Genomic DNA, 23,634 nt, shown 5'->3' on the forward strand with positions numbered 1-23,634 from the left:
GCCCCTGACATTGGTGGTCTGGGATCCCCCTACCCTCACTAGTCAGAAGAGGCCCCTCTATCCTCAATAGTCAGAAGAGGCCTCTGAGACTGATGGTCAGAGAGGTCCTAGTGAATCTGAGGAGGCCCCTCTATCCACACTGTCCTAGGGAGGCCCCGAGACTGATGGTCTGAGAGACCCTTTTATTTATACTAGCCACAGCTGCACAGGAGCCCCCTGAGATAAATGGTCTGAGAGACTCTTCTATTTATACTAACCTAAGGCGCCCCTGGGATTGATGGTCTAACAGGCCCTTATGTTTATACTGGCCGGAAGAAGGCCAATGAGACTGATGGTCTGAGAGACCCTTCTATTCACACTGGCCAGAGGACTAGGCAATTGAGACTGGTGGTTTGTGAGGACCTACTATTCATAAAAGGCAGAGGAGGCCCATGAACTTAAGGGTATGAGAGCCCCTCATATTCATACTAACCAAGAGACGACCCTGAAATTAATTATCTGCGAGGCTCTTCTATTCATACCAGCCAGAGAAAACCCCTGGGATTGATGATCTAAGAGGCCCTTCTATCTATAGTTGCCAAAGGAGGCCCCTGAGACTGACGGTGGCCAGAAATGGCCTTTGAGACTGATGGTCTGAGAGGCCCTTCTATTCAAACTAGGCATGGGAGGCCCTTGAGAATAATAGTCCGAAGTCTCAGATACCTCCTCTGACTAGTGTGGACTGTGGATAGACGGGCCTCTCAGACCCTCAGAGGCCGGTATCCCTCAGAGGCCGGTATGGGATATTAGAGCTCAGTGAGAGCTTGTGTGGTGCCTTCAGTGGCCTTGTGGAGCCGTTAGTGTTCTCTGGCGCCGGTGTGTCCTCACTCCTCAGTCACCGGTGTGGGGCATTTAGAGCTCAGAGATACTGGTGTGGGGCCCTCAGAGGTGTCGGTGTGGGTCCTTCAGATGCACCTATAGAGCCTTGAGAGTTGAGATGCACACGTGTGTGGGCCCCAGAGGCGCCGGTGTGGGGCCCTCAGAGCCACAGATAGGTATAGGGCCTTGAAGGAAATGGTTCATTTTCCTGAAATTTGTATTTTACTACAGATTAACCCGCGCCCTGCTGGGGGGGGGGGTGTTTGAACACCCCCCCCCCCCTGTGGTTTTTCGCGAATATCTCAAAAACGGCGGCGCGGAGCGCCGCCGTTTTTGGTACACCTTACCATACATCAATTCTACACATGTTGTGAAAATTTCAGACCAAGGTCATTCAAGGTCAGGTCACCAGGTCACTTGAAGTGACCTCACCTCATAAAAACTTTCAATGTCTGTCATAGCTACACCGAGTGACCGATCGCTTTGAAACTTTCAGCGATTGCTAAGAGCAATAGCATGTACAAAATGTATATCTCAGAATTTTGATATCGATGACCTAAGGTCAGGTCAATTTTGCGACCTCCCCATTATAAGTCAATGGGAGAAAATTGAAATGCGCCTCTTTTGGATGAAAGACATTATAAACACTCCCAAACACCGAATTACAAGTGGTTTAGACACACTGAACTTGAAAATGGTGTCCGTGACCCTTGTTTATGCCCTGAGGTCATCTTAGGTCACGAATGGTATCTAACAGTTTTTCGCAAATAACTTTTGATAGAGGCATGCTAGAGCGATGAAAACGCCTTAGATGTGTTCAGCTCGACGATACGGATCGACTGATATGCAACATGACCCTTTCCGGTCAGGTCATGACCTTGACCTGAGGTCAAATTTTCAAGTTGACCTTTCAAGGTCAAGACATAGTTCATTCGATGCGTCTTGACGAGAGGAACACGATGCCGGTAAAAGTAAGCTCGTACAAGGCTTGGGTCAAAAGTTATTGCAGAAAAACTGTTTTCGAAAAAATCGGCTATTTTTGCAGTTTTTGCCCCCTGCAGGCAAAACTGTTGACGTTAGGTCAAATCTGAGAGAATTACTCAGAAAGGGCGTTAATAGGGCTATCGAATGCGCTTTTCCGCGGCGCTGTAGCTCTATTGGTTCCCGAGTTATGCGTTGGCTTCTTGGAAAATTTCGACATTCGACCTGGAAATCGGCGAAATTTTGCCTTCAATGACCTCTGGTGACCTGACCTTTGACCTGACCAAAAAATTGACCGAAGTGATTTCGTCATTATTTTTGACGCTCTTTCGAACGCCGCCTTCCGCGTATCGCTACGTGGCCCAGGAGCCGAGTTACAAGGGGGGGTGTTCAAACACCCCCCCCCAGCAGGGCGTGGAAATCCAGGACCCCCAGCAGGGCGCGGGTTAATGATTTTCATGATCATAATTATCAGAAAATAAAATAAAACCTTTTTGTATGAAGGATTATTTTCCATATTTTAATCTAGGAAGAACTATATTCTATATAAAATTATGTTTATCGCGGAACCTTACAACGCGTTGACTAATCATATTGTGTAGTTCAAACATACCCATGCTGATTGGCTGACGATGAGGTGACTGCATTCCTCTGCAAGGCGCGCATTCCTCTGAAAGGCACTCTTTTTGGAATGAGAAATGGAATATCTTCGTCTAGGGTGATTGTTGAGCCGTAAAAGTCACAAAGAGCCAATCATCTTTGTGCTAGTCTCAGCTCAAGCTACAAAGTACAAAACTGCTATTCCAGTTATAAAAAAACATGTGAAAAGTGGACTATTTCCTTTAAGAGACACTGGTAGGTATGACCTTCAAAGGCGCCGGTGTGTGGCGCTCATAAACACTGGTGTGGAGCCATTACAGGCGGGTGGAGCCGTTAGAGGCCTGAAGGGGCCCTTAGGTGCCTACAAGGAGCCTTCAGAAGCTGGTGTGGCACCCTTATGGAGATAAGCGTGTCTACTTAGCAGCCCTCGAGGTGCTCTCACGAGCTCTGTGGGGCCCTACCGAGCCGAAATATGGCCAGATTTTTTTTTTTTTTAACGGCCAGTTGCCGCCGCAGGGCTCTTAGGACTTTTATTCTCAGGGACCTCCTCTGCATAGTTTGAATAGAAGGTCCTCTCAGACCATCAGTCTCGAAGGCCTCTTCTGGCCACCATCAGTCTCAGGGGCCTCCTTTGGCAAGTAGGTACAGATAGAAGGGCCTCTCAGATCATTAACCCTCGCCCGCACATGGGGGGGATAGTTGTCACCCCAGGTAGTTTTTTTCCTGCTCTGCACTCAACATTTTTGAAGCTAGATGCCTGATTTTTCGTATAGCTGCTCCTCTATCCTTTCTCGATGTCCACTGAAAATGTCAAGTCTCTGTGATTTTGGGTTTCGGAGATATGACCTTGTTCATCAGGTCATGTCATGACCCAAATGACAAATACCCAATATCTTGCGTTGGCCATGGGTCTTGTGAGCTTTTGACACCTTGATTTCGGCCTTTTTTCCAGTCTTACCTCCACTATCAGTGAACATGTTGTTCGACGATATACAGATGCCAAGGTTAGGGTCAAGGTCAACCTAGGTCATCTGCGTTTTAGCGTTGATGGCAATTTGCGTTTTAGGCAAGCGGAATTTACTTTTTGTGAAGTTTCTTTGACTGCATTTTTAGTAAAAGTTTCTCATTTCATGATCTCATGTAATATGGACACATAAACAATCGGTGCACACATCAGTATACACACAGACACACACAGACATACAAACACATATCATTGACATTGACCTAACTTGACCTGAGATGACCTCACCAGCAAAAACCTGGTCGGATAGTGTGACATAGAGGTTCTAGCTGGCTTGGCACCACAATACGGCATCGCCATCGGTATATGATCAGCAGCGCACTCGATATCCAACGGTGACCCAAAACAGTAACATTTTTTTAGTTTGACCTGACCTGGAAGGTCAATGACTGACCTGAGAAGGTAAAACTGGGCATCATTGGATTCGTCTTTTCCCAAAGAATCTTTTTAGTCTTTACCGCAAAGCTCTATCTGCAACAAGAACGAAATGGCGCGGGGGGGTGGCAACCCCCCATGTGCGTTCTAGGATGGGAAGATGGCATGTGCGGGCGAGGGTTAATCCCAGGGGCTTTCTCTGGCTAGTATGAATAGATCAGCCTCTCAGATAATTAATTTCAGGGTCTTCTCTTGGCTAGTATGCATAGGAATGGCTCTGATATCCTGAATTTCAGGGGCCTCCTCTACCTATTACGAACATTAGGACCTCTCCAACCACCAGTCTCAGGTGCCTCCTCTGGCTAGTATAAATAGAAGGGCCTGTTAGACTATCAATCCCAGGGGCCTCCTCTGGTGAGTATAAACAGGAGAGCCTCTGAGACCAATAATCTCAGGGGGCTCCTGTGGTCAGTATAAATAAAAGGGCCCCTCAGACCATCAGTCTCGGGGGCCTCCCTAGAACAATGTGGAGAGGGGCCTCCCCAGATTCACTAGGACCTCTCTGACCATCAGTCTCAGAGGCCTCTTCTGACTATTGAGGATAGAGGGACCTTCTCTGACTAGTGAGGGTAAATGGCCTCCCAGACCGCCAGTGTCAGGGGCCTATTCTGACTAATGTAAATTGAGAGGCCTCCCAGACCACCAGTCTCAGGGACATCCTCTGACTAGTGTGGATAGACGGGCCTCTCAGACCGCCAGTGTCAGGGGCCTTTCCAGACCAGTTTGGATATTGGGGCCTCCGGCCTCCTCAGATCCACTAGCGCCTCTCAGGCCATCAGTCTCAGGAGCCTCCGCTGACGAGTATGGATAGAGGGCCTCCTTGGATCGACAAGGGTCCCTTGGAGTCCGTGCGTGGAGATACGTGGAACTTATTTTTACTGAGTTTGTTTATTCTGGAAGGTTACAACGTCCTCTCAACTCGAGACGAGAGGGTCCCGAGTAAAAAGTGTATGGGGGCGGGGGGCGGCAAAACATATGATTGCCCCCAGGGCCCCCTGGTTGGCCGCCGGGCCTGCGGGCTCGACCTTGACATCTCTAAACAGGACCTCGGGGAAGGGCAGGACACAGAGTCTGAGCCTTAAGGACAGGGCAGACACTGGCCATGAGGCTAAGATAAGACACATTAGGCACGTGAGGACTGGGTAGGTTGCAGGGTCCGAGGGCAAGGCAAGGCGCGGGTCTGAGGCTGTCATTACACAAGGCTGGAGAGCAGTGCAAGATTCAGGGCCTTAGAACACCTGATGAACACCACACCTGATGGCAGGGCAACACACACACACACACACACACAGGATCTTAGAGCAGGGCGAGAAACAGTACCTAAGGGCAGAGCAAGATATAAGGACACAGGTAGGGCACAAGGCCTGAATGTATGACAAGACAGGGTATAGGGCCTGAGGGCAAGACAAGGCTCAGGGCATGGGGGCAGAACAAAGCACAGGTTGTGAGGACAGGTAAGGGCATGAGGACGGGAAACGGCACGGGACCTGAGGACGGGGGACACCACAAGGCCTGATAGCAGGGCAGGGCACAGCGTCTAAGAGCAGTGGGACACGAGACCTTAGGGAAATGCAGTGTGCAAGGCTTGAGGGCAGAGTAGGACACAGGGCTGATGGCATGGGACAGCACAAGGCCTGATGACAGGGCAGAGCACAGCAGCTTAGTGCGAGGGCGGGGTCTGAGGGCAAGACAATGCACAAGGCTTAATGGCAGAATAGGACAGGGTCTGAGGGCAGGGCATGCACATGGGGCCTGGTAGCAAAACATGACAGGACAGGGCCTGAGGCAGGGCAAGGCATCAGGCTTGAGGAAGGACGCTGGGCCGGGGCATGAGGGCATGGGAAGGCACAAGACCTGATGGCAGGACAGGGCACAGCACCTGAGGGCAAGGCAGGGCACGGGGTCTGATGGCAGGACAAGTGTACAAGGCTTGAGGGCAGAGAAGGGCACAGGGCCTCAAACTAGGGTAGGGCACGGGCGTAAAGATGGGAAGACAGCGCATACAACTTCAAGGCAGAGTACATACTCGTAAGGTATCGGATTTGAGGGCAGGACAGGGCGGGGCACAGGGCCTGAAGGAAGGGCAGGGCAAGGTACAAGACGTAAGGACAGGACACTGGGCAGGGCACATACCCTAGGGGTATAGTAGGGGAGGATATAACAAGGTGTACGTCTTCAGGATAGGGCAAGGCACAAGGAATGGAGAGGGCATGTTTGTGCTTAGGTACATAGTAAATCAGGGCACAAAGCAATCGAAAAGCAACATCTGTTACACAGTAAAAGACCGAGGCATGTTACTTATTTTTGCTAGCACTTTTCCGCTGACACCCTGTCATTCCAGTGTGGGACGCAGTGGTTCAAATTTCGCGAGGGCTACGTCCCAAAGGCAGGGGGCTGCGTCCCCAAATGGGACGCAGTCAGTTTGTTAAAATATACCCTGAGTGTTTGAGAGAAATTGAACGTCGCGCTTATTGGGAGGTCGGATAGACCCACCCATGACACTCAGTTAAGAAAAAACTCGTAAAAGGTGGCCGATCGCGGCGAAACTTTTCGCATTCACGAGCTAATCAAAATTACACACATCATGACAATTATATGACCCCGAACCCCATGACCCTTGACCTATGGCGTGTTTCTAGAGACCATGGCATGGCAGAATCGCGATTCTGCGTGTTACCGCACATTATCGACGCGTTTTCAGCCTATTTGTGTCTTTAAAAAAACGCGCCAACTTGTGGGATGATTGTAATACCATGCCTTATGGTAGGTGTAAGGGTCGCATTACGGTCAGGTGGTCAAGGTTACTGAGCTTAGATGACCTTGCTTCACCTTTTCAAGTTTCAACATATATTAGTGTCCTTTTTGCAGATGCCGAATTTAGGATCCATTTTCAGGAGAGGGTTTGGTGCCAAAAAAATATGTTACGAAGCTTCCCATGTTACGAAGCTCCCTTTCAGTGGTGATTGACACCTACTTTGGCTACCTGGCATGACACCTAGGCTAGCTACTGGACACTGGTTGACCTGAGCTTACCTGACCAGACCTACCCCCAGGTCCCAAATGCTGAAAGGGGATTCAGGTTCAGCGCAAAATTTTGAGCAAGATAGCACCCTCGCCCGCACATGCCATTTTCCCATCCTAGAACGCACATGGGGGGGGGTTGCCACCCCCCCGCGCCATTTCGTTCCTGTTGGAGATAGAGCTTAGCGGTAAAGACCAAAAAGATTTTTTGGGAAGAGACGAATCCAATGATACCCAGTTTTAACTTCTCAGGTCAGTCATTGACCTTCCAGGTCAGGTCAAACTAAAAAATGTTGCTGTTTTGGGTCACCGTTGGATATCAAGTGCGCTGCTTATCATATACCGATGACGATGCTGTTTTCTGGTGCCAAGCCAGCTAGAACCTCCTTGTCACACTACCCGACCAGATTTTTGCTGCTGAAGTCATTTCAGGTCAAGTTAGGCCAAGGTCAATTATATGTGTTTGTGTGCCTGTGTGTATTCTGATGTGTGCACCGATTTTTTTTTGTGTCCATATTACATGAAATCATGATCTGAGAAGCTTTTACCAAAAATGCAGTCAAAAAAACTTCACAAAAAGTAAATTCAGCTTGCCTAAAACGCAATTATCTTAGATGACCTAGGTTGACCTTGACCCTGACCTTGACACCTGTACATCGTCGAACAACATGTTCCATGATAGGTGGGAGGTAAGACTGGCAAAAAAGCCGAAATCAAGGTGTCAAAAGCTCACAAGGCCCATAGCCAACGCAAGATGTTGAGAATTGTCCATTTGGGTCATGACATGACCTGAAAAACAAGGTCATATCTCCGAAACCAAAAATCACAGATCCTTGAAATTTTCAGTGGACATCAAAAACGGATAGAGGAGCAGCTATACGAAAAATCAGCCTTCTAGCTCTAAAAAGGTTGAGTGCAGAGCAGAAAGACTACCTGGGGGGGGGGTGGCAACCACCCCCCCCCCCCATGTGCGGGCGAGGGTTAAAATTGGGAGGTTTGTATTTCCTTTGTATTTCATTTTTGTAACCACCTGGTCGGGCAATGTGAAAGGGTTACAAATATCAAAGCATGGATAAGATAGGCTACTATTTTTATTTTTCTTAGTTAAGAAAAGATCATCGTGTCAGGGCTATGACTAAAAATAAGTGGCCTAAATCCGATGAGAAAACAGGATTTGAGGGAACCCTAGGTTTGGCTCCTTGAGCCTCTGCCCCCCCCCCCCAGTGAAAATCCCTTACAGGAGGCCCTGTAGCCCCCGGCCCCCCCCCCCACCTCAAAAAGTAGGTGGGCACTTGCCCACCTGGCCCCTCTTGTTCCTACGCCTATGCAATTTTGTTAATAGCCAAACTATCAAAAACAAAACACAAACTAATGTGTGTGGAATCAATAGTTTGATTTTGACACCAGATTGCCTCCATAAAAAATCAATTTCCTGATTGCCTTTTAGCATGCTTTGCATAAAAAACAGTCATTATTTTGGCTGTATTTTTTGTGTGTGTGGCTAGCTTCATCATTTTTCTTTGCCACCTGCTAGCAGCACTGCCAATCAGTGTTTTACAAGAAGCATGCCAATTGGGGAAACTATGAAGCAGAAATAAAAACATTGATCGATCAATAAATGGATCTTGTACCTATGACCATATATGGGCATAAATGCAGCCCCCGCTATGACGGGGGCTGCATTTATACCCTATGACGGGGTGCATTCAGTGTAACGGGACAATACTTGCGGTATTGAGTACACCCACTGAAGAGAAAAAGCTTCCATTTACCAAAGGAATGATAACGAGTAATACTTGACGAAAGTACGCACATTCACCCGAAAATGACGATATTTTTTGCAGGTTCTGGGCGTCCACTTTGCCAGACAATCAGCTGGCCATTCCATAAATGGATCGGCACTATGAAAAACTTTAGAAATTTATTTTTAAAACAATAAATACAAAATAGTAACTATTGAATAATAATTAATTTTGCTATAATTGACAATATTGTAAACAAATTAATACAAATAACTATTTACCATCTCTTAATTACTCACTTTTTCTGGCACGCTTCTTTCGATCAGCAATTGCAGTCAAACGTCGGTTGGCCTTGAGTCACAACTTACTTCATTAGGACAGCCAGTTAATTGTGCGCTGAGTGAGTACAGGCCTTGTGTGAATCACAACTTGCTAATGTCTTATTTTTCACTTGAAAGCTAGGATGCACAAAATCACGTCCATTTTTTCGTTACATGGTCATGGCCCTGCCCACTCCAACCTTTCATTGGTCAATCAATATTTTGATTTGAGCCTCGTCCTTTACCCAACTGATGCACAACCTAACAGAACGGCTTCCAACAAAGTATGGTTAGTTTTACAATTGTAAGGATGCCCTGCTCCATCAATTCAAAATGAAAAGTGATGTAACCATTACCAACACATGAGCCTAGTATCCACCATCTTCACACAACTATATAGCCGCCAAGATAAAGCAAAAAGGGATACCGGTATGGACTCTAGTCATGTCATGGCAGGCACAAGCTACCTACAGGCAATTTTTGCAAGAAGGTAGGTGTTAAAACAAAACAAAACAAGGAGACAAGTGACAACAATATGGGTGGGTGGAGTTCTTCTGGCTGTTTACTTAACCCTAGAACGCCTAGGGGGGGGGGTTGTATCAACCCCCCCTGAGGTTTTTTCGAAGTGCACGCTAAACGGCTTGTCGTAGCGGGCTGAAATTTTCAATACCTTCTGGGGCAACCTTTGCGCATCTTTTGCCGAAAAAAATTGATCGGGTCATGTCAGGTCACGGAGTTATGACGTCATAAGAGGTACAGCCTCCGGCCGACAGTTACCAAACGTGTGCGCCGAATCCCTAGGTTTTCTGCCGGTGATACCCACATTGCTTGATGGATCATGATGAAACTTCCCATGCATGTTGGGGCAAGCATTGGCTATCGTGCGGTGCAAGAAAATTGACCGGGTCAGGTCAGGTCACGGAGCTATGACGTCACAAGAGGAACAGCGTCCGGTACTATTTTTGAAAAGCGCCCGAACCACTATTTTGCTAATTCTTGTCACCTCAATGGGAATATGCAGCAATATTAGCTTCTATAGGGAGAAAATGGACCTCCAAAATCCAAAAATACAATCAGATTTCAAAAATTTAAATTTTGATTTTTCGAATTTCTGCCGCCGACTGTGACCTTGCCGACTTCCGGCGCTCCCAACGCGCCATTTTTAGAGCTAGGGAAACGAAATACATACCAAACGATAGAGAATTGATCAAGGAACACGAAAGTGAAGGTTTCAAGTCGATATCTCCCACCGTTTTGCCGCAATCGCCGCGGAAAGTTGAAAAAGTTTGATTTTTTCGGAAAATTTGACCTTTGACCGGTCATAAGTAGGTCAAATGTTGACCTAGGACCAAAAAATATACCACCAATCGCGAGATCTCGTTGAGAGCAATCCGTTGGTTTTTTCCGCTAAGCTCTACGACCTTCCGTTTCGAAACGCCAGGGGGGGGTCGTAACAACCCCCCCCCCCCTGGTCGTTCGTGTTATGAGAAATGGCCTGGTCGTGCGAGGGTTAACCTGATCTATCATATATTAGGGAGAACAATATTTAGCTTACCTGTTGTAGGCACACAACGACCACCATCCTTGAAACTGCACGTGCAACAACAATAACGCTCAAAGATATTCCGGCGTGCAAACAGCTGCGCCGAAATTGTATCTCAGTCGTGCTTCCAAATCGACGTAGCACATCGCTGCCAGATCTTTTACTGGACGAGGAAGGCCTTTGAGTACGAAGCAAACTCTGGTGGATAAAATATGAACTAGCAGAATCGTTTAATTGGCCAGGTTAGGGTAAATCTGGTTTAGGCTAACATGCTCCAAAGTTAGTATAAACTCGGATCTGGGCTGTCCCTATCAAAATACACTAGTTTTAATTTATGCTATCCAAAAAGTTAGGGTAAATTAAAATAAATTGAAAATCGGGTTTAGGCTAACGAAAAGTTAGCCTAAACCCGTTTCACAAAAGCACCAAAGGTCAATGACCTGACCTGACCTTCAGGTGACCTTGACACCCACCCTAATGCATGGGAGCAACATCAAATCACATGTTTTAACGTTTGAAACCACGAAAAACTTGAAAACGCGCGGCTAATGCGAGCCGAAATTCGCTGAATCGCGATTCCGGCCAAACATGGTCACAGAAAAGAGGTCACAGGTCAACGGTCATTTGGGTCAGGGTCATGAAATTTTTAGGGTAGGTGTAAAATTGATCAATGCGAGGGTACTGAAAGTTTCGTCGCGATCTGCCGCTTTTTACGCGAGTTATTCGCGAAAAACCATGGGGGTCCATCCGACCCCCACCCCCTACACATGCGAGGGTTAATGTATGACCATTTTAGCGATTCAATGTTGTTCAAAACAAAGAGTTATCAACTTTCTTGGTTCACACGAGAGGCCTTTAACCCTCGCCCGTATTGGTGTTTTGCCAGCCGCGAATGTATAAAGGGGGGCGTTGACCCCCCTTGCTGTTTCGCCCTTGATCGAACTAGAGATTCGCGGAAAAAGCGCGTAGGTATTCCCCGTGACGAGAGGAAGCCGATGATACCCAATTTCAACTCTCGCCGGCCCAGGGGGGGGGGGGGTGCCGCCCTACCCCCCATAAGGTTTTTTTCGCGATAGCTCCGAAAACGCTGGCGATAGAGAGCTGAAACTTTGCATACCTGACCATTGATTCAAACCGGATCTTTTGACACCAACCGCATTTTCGCGTCACGTCAGGCCACTGACCTATGACGTCATAAGTGAACCCCTGCACGGTCTTCAGATGTCGCAAGTCCATAGGCGGCGGAACGATTTGAGACAAGGGGGGGGGGCACCAGCTCAAGGAGCCAAACCTAGGGTACCCCCAAATCCTGTTTTCTCATCGGATTTAGGCCACTTATTTTTCGTCACAGCCTTGACACGATTATTTTTTTTTTACTAAACGAAAATGGCAGTTCTTCACTCCTTTATGTGTGGTTAACTTTAAGCTGCTCCACAAGTACCTATGTGATTGTCTCTTCCTTATTGTCGTTTGATAAATTCCATTTATCCTACATGTGGGGCATTCCACGATAGATCGTACCAGGCCCGTCACCCTCATCTCTCAGATTTTAATGAAAATCGGTCCTAGGGGTAATCATAGGCCCCAAAGACGCCTGGCAAAATATCAGACTTCTCAGATCAAAACTTCTTGAGTTATATGGCATTACATTTTTTAACTTCGGTATGTAACGGTGAGTTTGATGGCCTATAACTCAAGAACGGGTTAAGCAACCAACAAAAAGTAAACAACACTAAGCTTGCGATGAATCAAAAATTAATATTACTATTTAAAAATTCCAAAGAAAAATTTCATTGTTGAGCAAAAACCTTAATCTTTTTTCATTTGCCTCTAGTGACTTTTGGGACCAAAATTTTTCACATTTTTATTTTTTCAAAATAATCTTCATGTCATTGCAAATCGACATGCAAAAAATTAGAAAGGTGTTCTTTCTAAAAGTTCCTCATTTTCCCGCAAACAAAATGGGTTTCGGAGGGGTTGATACGACCCCAGCACGCCGTTTCGCTTCTAATAGAGCTAGAGCCTCGCGGAAAAAAAAAAACGAGCGTGTGTGCCGTTACAAGTCGCAGCGATTGGTACCCGATTTTAAGGTCTCAGGTTAACCGGTAGCGTCTGAGGTCAGGTCACGTGACTGAAGTTACGGGTTCGGTTTTTAGTAAATAACTTCGCAAAAAATGGCCGCAGAGCCGCGATTTTGGCATCATTGTGTTCGCCTAGCTTAGGTGCATCGAATGGTATACTTTTTGCTAGGGTGAGGTCAACTTAAGTAGTTGACCTCGGGTCAAGGTCAGGTCAGAGTCCCTCAGGTCACGAAGCTGGGCAAAGGGTATCATATGGCATATCATTCGATTCGGAAGGTCTTCCCGAGTCCATTGGTGGCTTTCCCGACTCTCTAGCTCGATTTGATCGGGAGTTATTGACGAAAAACTCGTACGACCCTAGTGACGTCATAAATGACGTCACGCAAGGTTTACAATGCAAAAGTAAAGCATTGGACTTTGCAAGGAGTGCATGAAATCACGATACCATGTACGTGGGATAGTTTTAGATCATTCTCGGCGGCAAAATAACAGTTTTTATATTTCCCCATTGATTTATAACAGTGATGTCACGTGACCGACCTGACCTCATGCAACCTTGAAAAATTCCCAGATATACAAGTTGTGAGACCTCTGGAGGACACCATGTATGCGTCCTGTAACTTTCATCTCGGACAGCTATGGTCATTAGCGTCCAAAACAATGTCAGAACCAAACAGCCTTTTTCACCCTCGCGCTTATAGGAAAGAGGGTTGAATGAACCCTCTTTTCACTTTTTCAGATGACTCAGACTTGAATTGAAATTTCAGTAACCCGTGATGTCACTAGGCAGCTTTACCACGCCATTTGTAAGCTCCCCTCCCGAAATCACTATTCGAAACCGTTATCATGACGTAAAAAAAATACATTTATAGAAAGAACACCTTCCTAATTTTTTGCATACTTCTTAACAATGAGCCAAATATTTTTTAAAGAAATAAAAATTCAAAAAATTTGGTCCCAAAGTCCAAAAAATACAAATGAAAGAAAACTCGATATGTCATATATCAAAAAAGCGTACCTATTTTTCGAAATTTCAAAAATACATATTAATCTCTGTTTCATTGCAAGTTCAATGTTATATGACATTTGGCATTTAAATAATCCGTCTTAGAGTTACAGCCCGCCAAACTTAGCGCTGCAAAGCAAAATCCAAAAAATGTTATACACCATAACTCAAAAAATACTTATCTGATAAGCCTGAAATTGTTACAGGTGGATTCAGAGCCCCTGATTACCCCTGAGACCGATTCTCGTCAAATTCCGAGAGATGAGGGTGTCAAATTGGAAAAAAGTGGTACGATCTATCGTGGAATGCCCCATGTATCAAATTTCCAAGAAGCCATCGCACTACCAATCAGTGGCGAATCCCAGGGGGAGGTCACATGGGTCATGACATAGGGCCTGGGGTCACCACATGCCTGCCAGGAGCACCACAGGCCTGACAGCCGACAGGGGCACCACAGGGCACAGGCCCGCCAGGGGTACCACAGGCCTAGCAGGGGCACCACGGGCATGTCAGTGGCACCACAGGCCTGTCAGGAGCACCATCGGCCTAGCAAAAGCACTACAGGTCTTCCAGGGGTACCACAGACCTGCCAGGGGTACCAGAGGCCTGCCAGGGCCCAGGGGCACTATCGGCTTCGCAGGGGAACCACCGGCCTCGCAAGGGCACCATGGGCCTGTCAAGGGCACCACAAGCCTGTCGTTGGCACTTTAGGATTGTCAGGGGCACCACAAACCTGTTAAGGGCACCTGCGTTCTAACAGGGGCACCACGGGCTCGCCAGGGGCACCACAGACCTGCCAAGGCCCAGGGACACCACAGGCCGAGCAAGGACACCACAGGCCTGCCAGGGGCACCACGGGCCTGTCAGGGCTCATGGGCACCTAAGTCATGTCAGGGCCCACCGTAGGCTTGTCAGAGGACAGGGTAGGTAGGTACCACAGTCTTTCCAGGGGCACTAGCGGCCTAGCAGGGGCACCAGTCATCACATGACTAACCAAAAATAAAGAAAGAAAAAAACTGAAAATAGGGCACCACCAAAATTAACCCAGCAAACATGCCCACATGGTTCCCATATGGGGCCCACATGGGCCCCCACCTCTTCCATATGGGTCCCACATGGGAATGGCAGTGGGTGACACGTGGGACCCATATGGGCCAGCCCACGTAGGCCCCATATGGGACCCACGCGGCGCCCACATGGGACCCATATGGGTAGCCCATCTGTAGCCCATGTCCCACGTGGGCCCATCTGGCCCATGTTCACCCCATATGGGACCCACATGGGATGCCCATCTCCAGCCCACATGCGTTTTGGCCCATCTGGCCCATTTTTATCCCATATGGGGCCCATATGGGTAGCCCATCTGTAGCCCATGTCCCACGTGGGCCCATCTGGCCCATGTTCACCCCATATGGGACCCATGTGGGCATGTTTGCTGGGAAGTGGCCGAAATCCGTTGAGGTTTTAATTTTGGGTATAAGTAGGGGCGCCACTTCGATTCATGACCCTCCCCTTGGAGTTTTCCCGAATCCGCCCCTGGTACTAATACATCAAATTTAAGGGGGGCACCTTGCTATTGGTGCCCCCCTTGCAGAATTCAAGGGGGCACGGTGCCCCGTAGCCCCTCCCCCCCCCTGTTCCGCCGCCTATGGTCGCAACTTCGCAACGCCCTCACTGGTCAACACCTAAAGTTGACTTCACCCAAACAAAAAGTATATCATTTGACGCGCCTGAGCGAGGCGAACACAATGCTGCCAAAATGTCGGCTCTGCGGCCGTTTTTGGCGAAGTTATTCACCCAAAACTGAACCGTACCTTGGGGTACTTGACCTGACCTCAGAGGTCACCGGTTGACCTAGGACCTTAAAATCGGGTACCAATCTCTGCGTCTCGTAACGGCGCACACGCTCGTTTTTTCCGCGACGCGCTAGCTCCACCAGGGGCGAAACGGCGAGGGGGGTCGTACCTGCCTCCCCCCTCGGCCGGCGCGTATATAGAAAACCAATAGGTCCGGCGAGGGTTAAGGTCCTTGGTGATTGGTTAACCCGCGCCCTGATGGGGGCCATTTTGCCCCCCCCCCTGTGTTTTTTCTTGAATAGCGAGAAAATGGCGGCGGCGCCACATTTTCAGTACCTTTTCAGATATAAATTTGACAACTTCATGCAAAATTTCAAGTCACAGGTCATCTTAGGTCAGGAGTGATTGAGTTCAAACTGAGGTCATGTTCGAGCAAAAATGAGCAAACAGCAAGAAATGCTGAAACGCTGACAAAAGCTACAGCTTGGATGAGATAACACTGGATTGGTGTCTCGTGGAAATTAACATTGGAATCCGCGACATTGGGATCAGGCCTGCGGCCCAGGGGTGTAATTTTCCTAAAATGATTGCGGGTGCCCAGCTGTAGGGGCGCCAGGCCGCTTTGGGGCGCAATGGATACTCTTTATGTGGGAGCCTTAAGTAATACCTACCGAATTTGATAACACTGCTAGCCGAAGGGCGCTTCAAGTGACATGTCTTACTAAGCAAATACACGGTTAACATAGGCGGCGGAACGGGGAGGGCATCGGGGCACCGTGCCTCCCTTTGATTTTGGCATTTTAACATTAGCCCTATGGGCGTTGCATGGAAAGAATGGGACCAAAAGTCGGCAGTGCCCCCCCCCCCCTTTAATTGACAGTGTTCCGCCGCTACTGACGGTTAAAAGTGTAAAGTGACTGGAAGGGCGTCAAAAAAAATGTAGAGGGGCGCCATCCAGTCAATGGCTAACAAATGATTACGTTAGGCATATGTACGTCTTAAATGTCTTATGCGGTCAAGAGGCGACGGAGGAATGATAACACAAGACAGCCAGAATGTCCTGAATGCGATAAAAGGTGATGGGCGGGAAAAGAGCGCCGGGAGATTTACTCACAGCCCTAGACGGTGAAGAGGTTGCGCTGTGACCAATTGAGACGGGCGGTTTACTATATGGACAACAAAACTAAGATGTTTATCAAGTGTTTCAAACTAGAGTGTCCTTCCATGAAGTGCTTGTTAAAATTATGTCCGTTCATTTAACCTACGACGGGCCGGAGGAGGGGGGGGGGGGGGTTTGAACACCCCCCTCCCTGCGGTTTTTCGCAGGTATCTCAAAAACGGCGGCGCCGAGCGTCGTGCATCTTTTCCGCACATGTGAAAATTTCAGACCCAGGTCGCCTAAGGTCAGGTCACCAGGTCACGCCAAGTGACCTCACCTCAGAAAAAATAAGAATGTTCGTCATAGCTACACCGACTGAACGATTGCCTTGAAACTTTCAGCGATTGATAAGAGGAAACATTATCTATAGAATTTATATCTCGGAATTTTGATATCGGTAACCTAAGGTCAGGTCAATTTTGCGGCCTCTCCCTTATGTCAATGGGAGAAAATTGAAAAGCGTCTTTTTTCACGAACGCTGTTCTGAGCACTCCCAAACATCGAGATGTAGGTAAAATTGACACACTGAACCGGAAAATGGCAGCTGTGACCCCTCGTTATGTCCCCGAGGTCATCTCAGGTCACGAACAGAATCTAATAGTTTTTCGCTAATAACTTCTGATAGAGGCGTGCTAGAGCGATGAAAACGCCTTAGATGTGTTCGGCTCGACGTTGCGGATCGACTGATATGCAACATGACCTTTTCCGATCAGGTCATGACCTTGACCTGAGGTCAAATTTCAAGTTGACCTTTCAAGGTCAAATTATAGTTCACTCGACGCGTCTCGACGAGAGGAACACGATGCTGGCAAAAGTAATGTCATGGCTCTTTTGAGTCCAGTTATTGCCGAAAAAAAAAATACTCTTCATAAAAACGGCTATTCTCGGAGTTTTTGCCCTCTGGAGGCTAAACCGTTGACCTGAGGTCAAATCTGAGACCATTACCAGAAAGGTCTGTAAAAGGGCTATCGAATGCGCTTTTCCGCGGCGCTGTAGCTCTATCGGTTCCCGAGATAGCTGTTGGCAGTTTCCTTGAAATAGTCAACATTTTATCTTTGGTGACCTCTGGTGACCTGACTAATCTGACCCAAAACAAAATGATGTGTTTTCGTCCTTATTTTGGACGTTCTTTCGATTGCCGCTTACCGCGTGTCGCTTCGTGGCCCAGGAGCCGAGTTAGAATGGGAGGTGTTCAGACACCCCCCCCCCCCGGCCCGGCGCGGAAGTCTCGGAGCACCGGCCCGGCGCGGGTTAACAAAAGAAGGAATGAGGAAAAGGAAAGGGCCTTTCAAAAATATTCAAATGTCATGATTGCAGCCCAATAAACATGAACTAGTAATACCTAATACGAGTATATAATTCGCGATATACTTGATACCTTTCCTCACTGAACCGAACGACAGAGTATTGTCAGTTCAGGCATACCTGGCCTCGTATTCTCGTCATTTTCGTTAGACTGCTGAAACAAGTAAGTGTTCGGCGGTCGTTACACTGAGAAAAGAAAGTGAGAGTACCGACCCTTCTCTGAGACCCGTAGTTCTTCTCATTTTCCCTATTCAAGTCAGACCACACGTTTTAAGACCTTTTCCCGGTTTACAGGGTGTCCCAAAATAAATGTCACGCCCTCCCAAAACCTTCATTTTGCCTCCTACGGCGCAATTTGAATACAGGGTGGCGCCGATAAATGAAGACAATATGTGCTCCACACAAAATATTAATTTTTTGGCAAAAGTCAGTACATTGGATGGAAGCTTGGAACTAGGGTGACTGATGGCGACCTGTCGAGCACACTTCACCCGATGAATCCCCTCCGCGTCGATGACGGCCTCGATGCGCGGCCTGAACCGGGCTCAGGCCTTGGTCAGCATGGTCTTATCCATCTTGACCATCATCTGCTTGATGGCTGACTTCAGAGAGTCAGTATTGTTGTGTAGTTGTTTGTTAGTGTCCCTCTCGACTACGCCCCACACGTTTTAGTCGAGCGGGTTCAGGTCCGGGAAGTTTGACGGCCAGAACTCGGGCGTGATGTGACTGTGCACGTTGCCGCTCATCCACTCCTGCGTCACCTTGGCCTTGTGGGCGGTTATCTTGTTGGAACACATAGGGTCTTCCTCAGCCACTCAGTCGATCCAGGGTTTCACGACGTCACCGTCATCGACGGTGACGTCGACGCCGTGTCATCGTCGACGATGTGCTCGACTTTGGCAATGAAATCGTCGTCTCCGACGGCATCAGATCGTCGGGGATGTTTCTTCCGCTTTGCCACAGACGGGACGTCGCCCACAGACTCATCCAAACTCCGCTCGACTTTATAATCATGGCTTCTGTCGACCTTGAGGAAGTTGGCGACCTCGGGAGCCTCGCTGCCGGCGTGAAGCGCCACAATGACCACGTGTCTTTTCATCTCTTCCGTTATCATCTTCAGCTGCAACGTTCCCTTTTGCTATGGACAACAATCTACATAAAGCATGGAACATGAATGCAAAAAATTATTGCTCTGCACAAAACAGCTTCCTCGTAACACAGGTTTGACATTTGTGGTTATTTACCGGCGCCACCCTGTATAATTTCGCCAGTACCAGCCAGGCGCGGATCCAGGGGGGGCGACGGGGGCGGCCGCCCCCCCCCCCGCCATCCGAAAAAGGCGCCCATATCCCGCGGCAGAGAGGGCGCCCCGAGCAGAAGAGCGGCGACACAGCAAAGGTTCAGCAGAAATAGGGCGCCTCCAGCAGAAGTTGGGCTGACCAAGCAGGAGAGTGACGCCCAATTGCCTATTCCCAGCAGATGAGAGTCGCCCCAGCAGCAGATGGGCGCCCCCAGCTGAAGAGGGCGTCTCGTTACAACAAGAATATAGAATACCTTCTGTTCAAGAGGGGCGCCCCTGGCAGCGGAAGGGCACCCTTAGCAGGAGACGTGTCCCCCTGAAGAGGAGCGACTGACGCCCCAGCAAAAGGAGAGAGGCGCCTCCATTCCGAGAAGAGGGGCGCCCTGACAGCAGCTGGGCGCCCCAGCAAAAAAGGAGCCCCATAATAAGAAAATGGGTGCCACTGGCAGAAGAGGGGCGCCCCAGCAGAAGAGAGGGGTCTCCAGCAGGAGACGGGCGCCCCAAGCAGAAGAGGGGCGCCCCAGCAGAAGAGAGGCGCCACAGCAAAAGTTAATCAGAAATAGGGCGCCTCCAGCAGATGTTGGGCCCGCCAAACAGGATATGGGCGCCCCACTGACAATATCCGGCAGAAGACAGACGCCCCAGCAGCAGATGGGCGCCCCCGGTAGAAGAGGGGCGCCCCATTACAAAAAGAAAAGGAGTATATTCTACCAAAAGGGGCGCCCCTGACGACAGCGGAAGGGCAACCCCAGCAGAGGGGCGGTGCCCCAGTAAAAGGAGAGGTGTGCCCCGTTTCGAGCAGCAGAGGGTCGCCTCGCCGCAGAAAAAAAAACAGGAGCCCCATAAGAAGAAAAGGGGTGCCTCTGGCAGAAGAGAGACGTTCCCCGCAGTGGAAGGGCGCCCCCACAAGAGAGGCGTCTCCAGCAAAAGAGAAGTGCCCCCTGCAAGAGAGGGGCACCCCACCAAAAGTTGGGCAGAAGTGGGGCGCCTCCAGCAGAATTTGGGGTCGCCCAACAGGAGAGGGTCGCCCTATTCACAGTAGAAAAAGACTCCTCAGCAGCAAAGGGGCGCCCTAAAAGAAAAGGTGCACTCGTAGTAGAAGTGGGACGCATCAGGAAGAAGAGGGGCACTTCTATGAGTTCTAGCAGAAGATGGGCGTCCCAGATAAGTGGGCCGCCTACAACAAATTGGTCGTTCTTAGAAGGAAGAAATGAGGCGACTTAAGCAAAGTGGGTCTCTCCATAATGGATTAGGCGATCCAAGCAGAGGTTGGGCGCCCCCGGGAAGTGAGGCATACCTACCAGCATAAGTGAGACGCTTCCAGAAAAAGGAGGGGGCATCACCGGGAGAAGAAGGACTGCACCAGTAAATGGAGGCCACCTTTTTGCTAATATCTTTTGCTAGAGTAGCGGTGCCCATCTACGACTTTTAACCCGTGCCGTGCTGGTGGTCTGAGTTTTCCGTGTCCTGCTCGGGAGGGGGAGGGGGGGGGGCACACTCCCTCGTCTAACTCGGCTCCTGGGCCGCGTAGTGACACGCGATAAGCGGCATTCGAAAGATCGTCAAAAAACAGGACGAAAACAAAACGATCATTTTTTTAGGCCAGGTCGAATGTCAGGTCACCAGAGGTCAGCAAAGGTAAAATGTTGCCTGTTTCAACAGTTTTCCGTTTTCGAAGCAGCGGCACATAACTCGGAAACCACTAGAGCTATAGCGCCGCAGAAAAGCGTAGGGGAGAGTGGGGTAAGATGCCCAGGGTGGGAAAGACGCCCCACCCCCTCTAGCGGCGAAACAAAGAATCGAACCTGGAAATTTATGTTCTTAGCGTAAAGCGGAAGCCTGCCTTGTTAACTGCACAAAAATTTGCGAAGCTCAGTTGGGCAACGGCTGACTGGTGATTGCATGTTTTTTATTTGCTGCTTTCAAAAAATATTTTGGTGTTAAAACATTGTAAATATGAAAGAAAGTAGATAATTTTTGCGTCCCTTGCTATAGTCGTGATACATTAGCATGCGTATACTGTGTCCCAAACAGTTTGTTTCAGGGTGTAGTTTTATGGCTAACAAACTGTACTGATTTAATGTTACTTCGGTACCTCGGGGTAAGATGCCCCCTGTCCTGATGGGGAAAGACGCCCCCCCCCCCTAAATCCGTAGGTTGTCCTTCAAGCAGCCCGTCAAATCATTTATTGCATACTTGTGATGAGAGAAAAAAGCCGATCTGGGACTATTGAGAATCCAGTACGGTCGGATGCTCCCCATGCCGGTCTCTCGGCACACACAGCGACTTTTTGGGTGGCATCTGACTCTGAGAGCCCTCACGACGGCCTCAGTGGGCCCCATTATTGGCTCCAGGGCCCCTCACGACATCCTTTGAGGGCTCCCACGTTGGCTCCACGGGCCGCGCTGGCATCTGAGGTCCCCACGATGGGCTCGAGGGCCCTCAGGCATCATGAAGACCTATAAGGGTCCCACAGTGGTCTCCGAACGCCACCACAGAGGCTTGTTTTGCCGCGCTGGATTATGATGGCCCTAACGATGACCTCTGAAGTCCCTTACGACTACTTTTGAGGGCCCTTACGATGACGTTTGGTGTCTACTGCAGGCTCGAAGGGACTACTGATTCGTTCAGGCGATTCACGTGCCCATTTATGTCACTTATAGTGCAGGGGGCATCTTCCCCAACGCCAGGGGGCGTCTTTCCCACCCTGTGGGGTAAGATGCCCCCTTTCACTTCTTCAGGAAAATGCTTAATAGCAAAAAGAGTTATCATATTTCAGGCACAAAAGAGTGATGTTTTTGGAGACAAATGATGTTGGCTTCCGTTGAAACTCCAAGTTTTTGCTTTCCGATCGTCATTTTCGAATAATATATGACATAGTAAACCCCTGGGCATCTTTCCCCACTCTCCCCTATTCGATAGCCCTTTTAAAGGTGTTTCTGCAAGCTGCGCTCAGATTTGACCTCAGGTCAACGGTTTGGCCTTCAGAGCCCAGTGTACGAAATGGCCAGGGTTCATAATGTCCAGGGCACGATGTGTCCAGTGTTCAAAATGGCCAGTGCCTTGAATGGGCCAGAGTTCAGTGTCCAGGGATAACATAGTCAACCCAACCTAACCTAACCTAACCTAACCTAACCTAGCTTAACCTAAGGTAATGATGTTTGCCTACCGGGGATAAGGAAATAGTTTCTCGCATGAATAGATTTTTTATAGAAATTTTGTCCGAATGGATGAATGGGTGGCTATGGGCCCGGGTGCCCCGCTAAGCAGTGCTTGTTGCGAATGACACCACGGACCCACCACCCCACCTTGCCCGCGCCCGGTTCACCGGTGATAATTTGGATCGAAAGTTTAACGTGCCGCAGGTAGATGGCGGCACGGTCCTCCCGGGTCTAGCGTGGCCCTCTCTCGCCAGTTGCCAGCTGGCTTAATATAGGAACGCGGGTCAAACGACGTGGAGCTTCCCGGCCGTGAACTCGCTGCCACCGAGTTAGGAGACGGACGCCTTATCCACTAGGCCACGGGGAGATTGCAAGCAATAGTAAATCAAATATTTTTAGGTAAAGTGGTTATACCTCAGGCTCTTGGCCTTCGGCTTGAAGCCAGATACATAACCACTTAACCTAAATATATTTGATTTACTATTGCCTGTAATCTCTCCTAAGGCATTGCCTTCGGCACTGCACTGCTTTGCATTGAGCTGGTTCCGTGTTTTTTACATAATGACGTCACTTTCAGTGACTTTGCAATCCCTGGACATTATTAACTCTGGCCCATGCAAGGCACTGGCCATTTTGAACACTGGACACATCGTTCCCTGGACTTCATGAACCCTGGCCATTTCGAACACTGGACACATCGTGCCCTGGACTCATTATGAACCCTGGCCTCTTTGAATATACCCTATCTGCAGCTAGTTGGCCGCATTTGGACCATGCAATCCCTGGGCATTATGAACTCTGGCCCATTCAAGGCACTGGACATTTCGACGCTGGGCATATCGTACCCAAGGGTGGATCCAGCCGGCCGTCTTGGGGGGGGGGGGGGCAACCGGTTGGGACTAGCCAAACCTAGGGTACCCCAAAATCTTGTTTTCTCACCGGTTTTAAGCCACTTATTTTTCAACCCTTCGCCTTTTAATCGAAAAAAAAAACAACGAAACGAAAACATTTGCAAAAAGTGAGATATTTCGTCTCAGCTGAGTCAAGGAACTACCTTTTGGTAACGTAAAATTAAGGCTTAAACTAGATGGCATGTTTTGCGCTATAACTGTGCGTTTTGATAGATGCGTTTGATGGGGCATTAGTTTGGGTGTGGGAACTTAAGATTTTTATTTGTCTTATTTTGTCAGAGTTGGATATTTGTTACGGAGCGAGCGAAGCGAGCGTAGTCTTTCCTTAGATTAACGGAAATTTCTGAGTATGAGCGAGCGGCCGGCCGGCCGGCCGGCCGTGGTCACGCTT

This window comes from Amphibalanus amphitrite, unplaced genomic scaffold, assembly GCF_019059575.1.
Source record: "Amphibalanus amphitrite isolate SeventyFive unplaced genomic scaffold, NRLGWU_Aamphi_draft 000302F_arrow, whole genome shotgun sequence".
Taxonomy (NCBI): Eukaryota; Metazoa; Arthropoda; class Thecostraca; order Balanomorpha; family Balanidae; genus Amphibalanus; species Amphibalanus amphitrite.